We start from the raw sequence: 11,125 nt of genomic DNA, 5'->3' as shown, positions 1-11,125 counted from the left end.
TTGGATCAGAAACATCAGGATGGTCACTCATTACGAGAACAAGGAATATGTTCTTGACAAGGAGCTCAAGGTGCCTGAGCCAACTGCTACTCCTGAGGAGTTTGCTGAATATGAGGCACATGAAAGAGATGCTACCAAAGTGGCATGCATCATGATGGCCACCATGACAGCTGAACTCCAAAAGTCCTATGAGGACTACCATCCTTTTGAGATGCACCACGATTTGATGGACCGTTACCATCAGAGTGCTCGTCAAGAGCGATATGAAATCATCTCCTCTATGATCACAACCCGAATGAAAGATGGCGAACCCATCACAAGCCACATGCAGAAAATGCAAAGGTATGTGGATCGATTGATGAAGTTGAATGTGAACTTCCCTGAGGAGTTAGCAATAGATATTATTTTGCACTCCTTACGTTCGTGCTAAGATCAATTCCGCATGACATACCACATGAATAAGGAGGAAGTTACACTTAGCAAACTTTAGGGACTCCTAAAGACCGCAGAATCAGGTCTTAAAGGTAAGTCGGTTGTGACCACTCCTGCTACTACTCCAAACTAAACACCTGTCCTGGCAATCGGGAATGGTAGAGGGAAGAAGAGAAAGAACCCTTCGAAGGGTGCCAAGGGTAAGACTCTTGATGGCTCCTCTTCTAGTGGAACCAAGAAAGGTTTCGTTACACCTTCTTCTAATCCCAAAGAGGCTGAATGCTTCTACTGCCACGAAAAGGCGCATTGGAAGCGTAACTGTCCAAAGTACCAGCAAGATTTGAAGGATGGAAAAGTTAAACCCAACCATGCAGGTATTTACACTATCTCATCTAATAATTCACTCTATTCTAACTCTTGGGTCCATGATACCGGTTGCGGTATTCATATTTGTTTTGAAATGCAGGGACTAAGAAGAAGTGAGAATGTGGAGCATGGAAAGATAAACTTGATCATGGCGAATAGAAAAGTTTCACCTGTCACCAAGATTAGAGTTTATACTTTGTTGCTTAGTAGTGGATTTACTTTAGATTTGAATAAATGTTGTTATTCTCCGGAAATGGCAAGAAATGTTATTTCCTTTCATGCTTTGTATAAACAAGGTTTTACCTTTTCTCTTGATAATGAAACTGGTGGAATAAATGCTTTCTATAATAATGTGTTTTATTTTAAAGCATTACCTTGTGATGGTGTGTATGAAGTTGTGTCTGTTGTTGATAACTTAGGAAATAATGTAATGTGTATTGATTCTACTAATGATAATAAATTGGATAAAGCATCATTATGGCATTGTCGTCTTGGACATATAAGCAAGAAACGCATAGGCCAACTCCAAAAGGATGGAGTCTTGGAGTCATTTGACCTAAAGTCAGATGATAGTTGCGAATCATGCTTACTTGGAAAAATGACAAAGTCACCCTTCACTGGTTCATGTGAGAGGGGTGAAGGTTTTTTGGATCTTGTGCACACGGATGTGTGTGGACCCTTCAAACATGCCACAAGGGATGCTAATCATTATTATGTGACTTTTACGGATGATTACAGTAGATATGGATATGTCTACTTAATCAAGCATAAGTCAGAGACTTTTGAAACGTTTAAAGAGTTTAAACAGGAAGTCGAGAATCAATTGGGCAGGAACATTAAGATGCTTCGATTCGATCATGGTGGTGATTATCTTAGTACTGAGTTCCTCGATTATCTAAGGGAATGTGGGATTGTCTCACAATTGACACCTCCCAGGACACCACAGTTGAATGGTGTAGCTGAGAGGCGCAATCGAACCTTGTTGGACATGGTTCGTTCCATGATGAGTCGAGCTACGCTACCAATCTCATTTTGGGGGTATGCCTTAGAGACTGCCACCCATATCCTTAATCTCGTCCCTACAAAGAAGGTTGCCAAAACACCTCACGAGATGTGGACTGGAAAAGTTCCTAGTCTAGCCCACATCAAGGTTTGGGGTTGCAAGGCTTTCGTGAGATGCGAGACTCATGACAAGCTCGAACCTCGAAGAGAGAAGTGTATTTTCATCGGCTACCCACAAAAATCCTTTGGTTACCTCTTCTACAGACCTAGTGAGAATGTGGTCTTTGTAGCAAGGAGGGCTGTCTTTCGAGAGAGAGAGAGAGTGTTCATAAGACAAGGAGACAATGGGAGGCTAATTGACCTTGAAGAACTTCAAGAGTCAAGTGGTGAAGGAACCTCAAACCCTAGCAGTCAACTTGAGGAGGAACCTCCTGTTGATCCAATTATACCTCCAGTTGTACCTCTGAGGCATTCCACAAGGGTTAGGAATGAACCTGAGCATTACTATGGTTTTCATATTAGGAGCATAGGGCTGAAGGATGATATTAGTTTTAGTAGTTAGATAATATTGAAATTTGTAAAATATAATTGACATTTGATGATGAATAAAAGTTGTATTTATTTATTTATGAGTAAAGTGTTACTATCTTTTGTCAATCGTTTACTATTATTTCTTTTGCATGTTTTGACTTCCAGAATATTTATGTTGTTTTACATATTATTCAAATTATCCACAGTCAGTCATATGTTGGAAGTAGATATGAAGTAAGACTGTCATGAGTTGGTTGTAGAGGTCTAAGATGTTGGACATGGCCTCAACACTCATGAGTGCTCATAAGTTCTGAGTATTGGATTCAACCCACGCTCGTTGGTATCACTTCATGGAATTTATCTCGAGTGATCGCGAGACGGTAATATCATATAAGTCTTCAAACATAGAGATATGACTTGTTAACTATGAGTTAGTTATGCGTTGAACGTATGAAACCGCATTGGTAACTCGATGTTATAAAACATGCGTTTGTGTGTAATTTAACAAGTAGTAGAACAAGCATATGAGTCGAAGTTTATCTGTTCCTTCTTGGATTAGAAGTTGATATCTGGGCCCCTCAATGATTTTGTTTTGACCTATGTACCGGGCCCGGTCAGAACTAAGTTGATGTGTTCAATTAAGTTCTTTGTCAAACAAATCGGAAATCGGGAAACAAACTGCTGGACGATAAGCAAGACTATGTTCCATGTGTTTGTCCGGCTGATATCTAGAACAGAGGATTATATGATCACTTATCTGAAATGGTGTACATCATCTTCTTAGTCCTGAGAAACCTTGAAAAGAGCTATGATTGCCGAGGCTCCATGGATAGTCAAGTTGGGTTAAACCCTTTGGATGCTCCATGGGAGTTACAAACCCATGGGTCATGGAAATGAAGAGTCATGACACATTAAGGTTTACATGGTGTAACCCTAGATGTGTCAACACTATATAAAGCTCATGTGTTCTCCCAAAATCGGTTTGACAAGAAACAAGAGGGCTAGAGCCGATTTTAGTGTGTTATACTTTCTCTCCAAGTTTACTCCATAGCATTTGGTGTTGTGTGAAGCATTTGAGGCATCACACTTGGGGTGTTAGGCTCACAAGGTTTCAAGGAACATTTACAACAACAACGTATGTAGTTCTATCTATTATTTATGTTAAAATTGTTCCCCATGTATGCTAGATAGGATCATAGCCTTGGAAATCAACTTTGCATGATAATTAGACAAACATAGATCCAAGGTTATTATGGTTGCATGTACACTTAGGAAGTGTTAGAATGCTCAAAACTCATCAACAGTACAGTACTATACTTGCTAGATAGAGAGAGAACACACATTACAACTAGGACACGTAGAACATTTCAGTACATTACATATACTTAAATACGTTGACATAATTGTGATCCACTGTATCGGAGCATGCCTTCAATGTCATGGCCCGAGTTGTAGCCAGAGTCTCTTGGAGGGAGAGCGTGAGTTTGCGTATAGATCTATAGTGGATTGACTATCCTACACCTTGTTGCTAGCTACAGCCGGACCTGCAGGTCTGCGGGTGCCAAACGTCATTTCTTTTTACGACCTACCTTTGTCGTTGTTATCCAGTCGATAGTATGGTACAATTAATCACATGATGCCTTAATATATATTCGGTTTAAGGTAGTTAGTACAACAGTAGTTCTTATAGCACTACACTACAGTACTACATAATAGTAAACGATTGACAAAAGATAGTAACACTTTACTCATAAATAAATAAATACAACTTTTATTCATCATCAAATGTCAATTATATTTTACAAATTTCAATATTATCTAACTACTAAAACTAATATCATCCTTCAGCCCTATGCTCCTAATATGAAAACCATAGTAATGCTCAGGTTCATTCCTAACCCTTGTGGAATGCCTCAGAGTGCTATAAGAACTACTAAAACTAATATCATCCTTCAGCCCTATGCTCCTAATATGAAAACCATAGTAATGCTCAGGTTCATTCCTAACCCTTGTGGAATGAGCTTTATATAGTGTTGACACATCTAGAGAGCAAATTTTTCGACTTGTTTCAACTTTTTAGCACAAATAACAAACAAACAAGCCTAGGGTCTGATACCACTGATGGGTTTTGAGCATTCTAACACTTCCTAAGTGTACATGCAACCCTAATAACCTTGGATCTATGTTTGTCTAATTATCATGCAAAGTTTATTTCCATGGCTATGATCCTATCTAGCATACATGGGGAACAATTTTAACATAAATAATAGATAGAACTACATACCTTGTTGTTGTAAATGTTCCTAGAAACCTTGTGAGCCTAGCACCCCAAGTGTGATGCCTCAAATGCTTCACACAACACCAAATGCTATGGAGTAAACTTGGAGAGAAAGTATAACACACTGAAATCGGCTCTAGCCCTCTTGTTTCTTGTCTAACCGATTTTGGGAGAACACATGAGCTTTATATAGTGTTGACACATCTAGGGTTACACCATGTAAACCCTAATGTGTCATGACTCTTCATTTCCATGACCCATGGTTTTGTAACTCCCATGGAACATCCAATGGGTTTAACCCAACTTGACTATCCATGGAGCCTCTTAACCCACTATATAAGTTATGGATGATTTACATAATTAACCCATATATTTAATTAGTTATCTTTTGATCAGTTAATTAATACCAAGATTAATGCTTGATCAAACTAATTAAATAATATTATTAATATATTAAAACTTATAATATATTAATAACCACAAGTGTTATTTCTCTTATTTAGTCTATCCAATTGCATGGTGCCATGCAACCCAAATGGACCATGCCGGGTCAGGTCAAGTACATACCAGAAATAGTTATGGACTTGGACACCTTATCCAACAGTCTCCTACTTGGATAAGTCTAATAACTATAACTGCAAGTATGACTTCAGGAACCGATCGGCATTCATAGCTCTTTTCAATGTTTCTCGGGACTAAGAAGATGATGGTACACCATTTTAGATAAGGGATCATATAATCCTCTATTTCTAGATATCAGCCGGACAAACACATGGAACATAGTCTTGCTTATCGTCCAGCAGTTTGTTTCCCGATTTCCGATTTGTTTGACAAAGAACTTAATTGAACACATCAACTTAGTTCTGACCGGGCCCGGTACATAGGTCAAAACAAAATCATCGAGGGGCCCAGATATCAGCTTCTAATCCAAGAAGGAACAGATAAACTTCGACTCATATGCTTGTTCTACTACTTGATAAATTACACACAAACGCACGTTTTATAACATCGAGTTACCAATGCGGTTTCATACGTTCAATGCATAAGTAACTCATAGTTAACAAGTCATATCTCTACGTTTGAAGACTTATATGATATTACCATCTCGCGATCACTCGAGATAAATTCCATGAAGTGATACCGGCGAGCGTGGGTTAAATCCAATACTCAGAACTTATGAGCACTCATGAGTGTTGAGGCCATGTCCAACATTGTTGGGTTGAAGATTATTTTGAAGATTGCGTCATTTGGGCTCGGTTGTTTATTTATTTAGTTTGTATTCCGGTTTGGGCCTGTCCAACCGTGAGTCCTTTTTGTTTATTATATAAGTATATGCTTGCATGCATATTAGGTTAATCATTAAAACGAAAGATCAGAGCATAACGATAGAATTTACAGATTTCTTTAATCGTTCTTGTAACCTACCAATCCTCTATAGTTGATGTTCTTAATCGAGCTCTTCTGAGGATTTTGTTTTAATCATTCGACACGATTGATTCACTCTTGCCTTGTTCTTATTTTCGTGTTCTTGCTGTTTTTATAATTAATTACCTGTTTAAGATCTAATCGATCTTCATAGATTAAAGTTTTAATCTCATCAATTGGTATCAGAGCAGGAGGCTGTGTAATCGATACACATCTTTTCTGTGAAAAGGTTTAAATTAGGGTTTTGCCGCAATTACTGATATTTATTGAGCCGTCATCTCATTATTGACGTATCTTGATATTTATTGTTTTGCCCTAATCTGAGTTATTACTAGTCTGATCTTTTAACAGGTTTTTTTTCATAATGGACGAATCGCAATCAAATCCTATCAATATTTCCAACAGCATCGGTTCGACGACAAAGATTCCAATCCTATATACCCATGACTATGAAGTCTGGGCGCATCACTTCGAAGACTACGTGATAGGATCTGAGGATAATGGATACCTCATATGGGAAGCTATCATTAATGGACCTTTTTCTCATTCTGCAACGTCCAGGATTATCAAAACTCAAAAGGAGTACAATGATCTGCTGAAGGATGTTAAAGATATTGCACAAGATGAAAATGATAAATTCCAGTGCAATATCAAGGTGTTAAGATTGATTAGATTTTCCCTTCAATCCGACACCTTCAGGTTGGTCAGCTCATGCACGACGGCAAAGGAAGTTTGGGATAGACTTCGCGAACTATACTCTACAGACGAGGATCTTGAACATTCTATCCAAACCTTACTCTTATCGGAGTTTGGAGAATTCAGGAAAGGAGCCAAAGAAACAGTGACCCAGACGTTCGATCGCTTCAATCATCTTCTCAGCAGGATGATCAAGCATGACATCGAAAGGAAGCTTATCGAGCAGAAGGTTACATTCTTAAATGGTCTAAGGTCTGAATGGAGAGCAGTGGTGTCTACAGTCAAAGCCCATGAGCAGTTTAAATCATATTCTCTGGCAAAACTGGTGGGTATTCTCAAGTCTCAGGAGAAGATTGTACTGCAGGAGAAAAACGTTGTTTCAAGCCTTGGTTCATTGGCCCTCCTGTCAAAAAGTAAAGCTGCGGTGGAGGATGAAGACCTTAACTTGGAGGAGTATGACCTCACGTCTGAGGATTATGCTATGATGGTGTCTAACCCCAAGAGGTTCATAAAGAAGAGATTCCCCAGCAATAAAAACCGAAACTGGCAGGGGAGTTATAGTTCAGAAAAAGTTAACAATGAACCGAAAGTTGAAGAGCCCAAGAAGGAACCGAAGGTTGATGGTGATTCTGGAGTAAGCTGTTACTACTGTGGTGGGAAAAACTACTATGCTAAAGATTGTGTCCTTAAGAAGATGGCTGAAAAGGATGATGAAAAGGATGAGGAAGCTGTGCTGCAGAAAAGGCTCGATGAGATAAGAAAGAAGAAGTCTACCGCTAACCCGTCTATGAATGCTCTTATTGTGCAGGGTTCGGTTGCTGATGACGAGTTCGGTAGCGTGGAAGTTTGGTCTACCGACTCAGAAGACGATGAAGTGAGGAAGCCTACTCATGGAAAGGCTTATGTGGCAAAGGAGGAGAGCAGTGGAGGAAGATGCTTCATGGTGTCTGATGTATCTCAGATGAGGGGATACAACACCGATAGTGGAAGCAATGAACCAAAGGTGCAGGAGGACATGTGCTTTACGGCCAAACCACTCAGCCAGCAGTTCAATGAGCTTGATGAACTGATAAAGAAGGTACAATCGGTTTTTGTTTCATTTAAAGTACCACAATCCTCATATGAGAAAGAACTAAAAAATGTTAATACAAGAATTTCTCATCTAGATAGTAGCTTAACTCAAACTCGAGTCACCAATTCTAACCTAACTGATCAATTAAGCAGGGTGTCGTCGAAGAGTGAGGAGCGGCGCATGTGGATCGAGTTGAAGGAGTCTGAATTAGTTAAAATTAAAGACGAAAACATTTATTTACAAAGAGACAATTTAAAGTTGTTAAAACAGCGGAATGTTTTTTGTTTAATTGCAAAACATCTTTATTCTAATATTACTCAACTTCACTTAGACTGTGAAATAGGCCAAAAGATCCATCGCATGATTTTGCCCTTCCTGGAGTTTAAGGAGGATGAAATTGATGCCGAAGCTTATAACTGTGAGAGTGTGATATCATTTGATGATGTCAATCCGACCTACATGTATGGACTGGACAAAATTGAATCTTTCATTAAATCCAAGGACCACAAGGATATGCTTAAAAACTTTTTGGATGAAAATGATAGACTTAAACTGAGAACCGAAACCATACAAAAATTTGACTCTTTAAACGCCAACGTAAGCTCAGAAAACAAAATTGATGTTGAAAATGCATCTGAGCTTAACGAGGACGACAACATGAGTGAAATTTCTGTAGAGGACACGGTTGACTGCTCAGAATTTGTAAAAACTGAACCTAAAAACCACAAGAATCTAATTTCTGAAAATTCAGTGGAGTTCGCTCGATTGTCCCAACAAAAGTCACCGATCTTAGTAGAGAAAGCAGTTGTGTATCAAAAGGTCAGGACCACTCCGAATCAAGTATACAAGGTCACTGGAGTAACCGAACATCAGACAGCTAAACTCGCAGCTATTGTAAACGAAGACAATGCTGATGGCTGCGATGAGTACTTCTGGTCAGCACCAATAGATAATGCAAACGAAACGTTGGGCTTATCAGAAAGAACTTCTTGGATGAGTAAAGGTAGATACATACCTGATCCCTTAAATAAGCCAGATAATTTCGATGAGCCAAGCACCAGCAGTACAAAAGACATTCCTCAGGAGAATGAAAGTTCGGCAACAGAAGACGTTCCCTCTACTTCCTCGGTGCAAAATGAAACTCCTACAGTTCAAAATGAACCAGCGAAGGAGAAACCGAAAATGAAAGCTAATGTTCATCATCATCCAAAGCAGATGAGGAATAAGAAACGAGAAAGGAACCAAAGATACAGGAAGAATCTCTCTAAAAGGAGACAATTCTGGCAATCCCAGAATGCATACTTCTCACATCAAGACAAGAATCTGAAGTATGAAAACAATCCTGTCGGAAAACCTGAGAGTCACAATAACCGAAAGCCAAGGTTCGGTTCTCAAGAGAATACCAACCGAAAGCAAATGTTCGGTTCAAAGAACGATTCCAACCGAAAGCAAAGGTTTGGTTCAAAGAACGATTCCAACCGAAAGCAAAGGTTCGGTTCTGAAGTCAAAAGAGATCAAAACTCTAAGGTCAGTCCCTCCAATGATCAAAAGCAAAAGAGTCACCTAGAGTCTCCAACCAAAAAGTCTTCTCAATCTAAACCCACTTCTTCTAGTTCTTCTAATTCTTCTACTTCCACCAATTCATCTCCATCTTGCTCTAAAGCTAATTCTGTTCGTACTCAAAAATCTCATTCGTCAGCTGAACAAAAAGGCAAACAGAAGGTCAATGAATCCAAACCAGAGTCCAAACCGATCGCACCTAATCCTAATAAGATAAAAGTTTTTACCATTAAAAGGAAAGATGAAACAACACTTATAAAACAAACATATCTAGTTGACATCTCTCTTACTGTTCCTGTTCCCATGAAAAGCTCACGTGGACCCAAGAAACTTTGGGTTCCTAAATCTGCTTAATTTTTGCAGGTTATAAGTGACGAGCAGTTCGACGAAGAATGGTACATCGATAGTGGCTGCTCACGTCACATGACAGGGAGGAAAGAGGAGCTCAGGGAATACAGATCTCTTGCAAATGGTGGCAATGTCAAGTTTGGAAATAATTCTTTCGGCACCATAAAGGGATACAGGATGATAAAAAATGGTGACTTTACTATAAGGAAGGTGGCTTATGTGGAAGGACTCCAACACAACCTCATCAGTGTATCTCAGCTTGTTGGAGGTACAGGTCTCAAAGTCTCATTCGATGATGAAGGTTCTGAAATTATTGAGAAAAAGACAAAGAAAGTAATTCACAAGTCGGAGCGAAAGGGTGAAATGTTTCCTCTAAACCTTAAACCCATCAAAGGAAACCCAGCAATATGCCTGTTATCAAAAGCTCAATCTGACGAAAGCTGGTTGTGGCACCGAAGACTCTCTCATCTCAACTTTAAAGATATCAACCGACTTGTCACTGGAGGTCATGTTAGGGGTCTTCCATTACTCAAGTTCGATAGAGATCATTTGTGTGCTGCATGCGAAATGGGGAAGCAGAGTCGTCAAAGTCATCCATCTGTAATTAACACAAAAGTTGTTGAACCACTCGAATTAATTCATATCGATTTGTGTGGTCCTTCATCTATCGAAAGCATCGGTGGTAGCAAGTATATTCTTGTTATTGTTGATGACTTTTCACGATTTACATGGGTGTTCTTTCTAAAGCTCAAATCTGAAGCGACTCATAAGCTGAAAGTGTTCATCAAGCAGATCGAAGTACAGCTCAAGAAGGTCGTTCGCAACATCAGGAGCGACAATGGTCTTGAATTCAAGAACAGGGAGTTTGAAGAATTTCTAGCAGAAAAGGGAATAATTCACAACTTCTCAGCTCCCTACACACCACAACAGAACGGAATTGTCGAAAGACGAAACCGATCTTTGTGTGAAGCTGCCCGAACTATGCTAAGTTTCGCTTCCTTACCTCTTTATTTTTGGGCTGATGCTATTTCTGCTGCTTGTTTTACACAGAACATGTCCTATCTCAACAAGCGATTCACGCTCACACCTTATGAGATACTCAACAACAGAAAGCCCAATGTGAAATTTTTCCACGTGTTCGGCTCACGGTGCTTCATCTTTAACTCTAAAGAACACCGCAACAAGTTCGATGTCAAAGCCGACGAGGGACTCTTTCTGGGCTATTCACTCACATCCAAAGCATACAGAGTCCTAAACAAGCGTTCGAGAAAAATTGAAGAGACATATTATGTGACCTTTGACGATAGCTATGTCAAAAAGCTACAGGCCAAAGAAGACACCGCTGGGGAAATCTTTCCTCAAACTGGCCAAGTCACAGTCTCGATCGCTAATCTATACGAGAAATTTCTGGAGCT

Source organism: Lactuca serriola, chromosome 3 (assembly GCF_051521515.1).
Source record: "Lactuca serriola cultivar US96UC23 chromosome 3, Lser_US96UC23_V15, whole genome shotgun sequence".
In the NCBI taxonomy this organism is placed as follows: domain Eukaryota; kingdom Viridiplantae; phylum Streptophyta; class Magnoliopsida; order Asterales; family Asteraceae; genus Lactuca; species Lactuca serriola.
The sequence above is the reverse complement of the archived record's forward strand: the minus strand, read 5'-3'. Positions refer to the sequence as shown.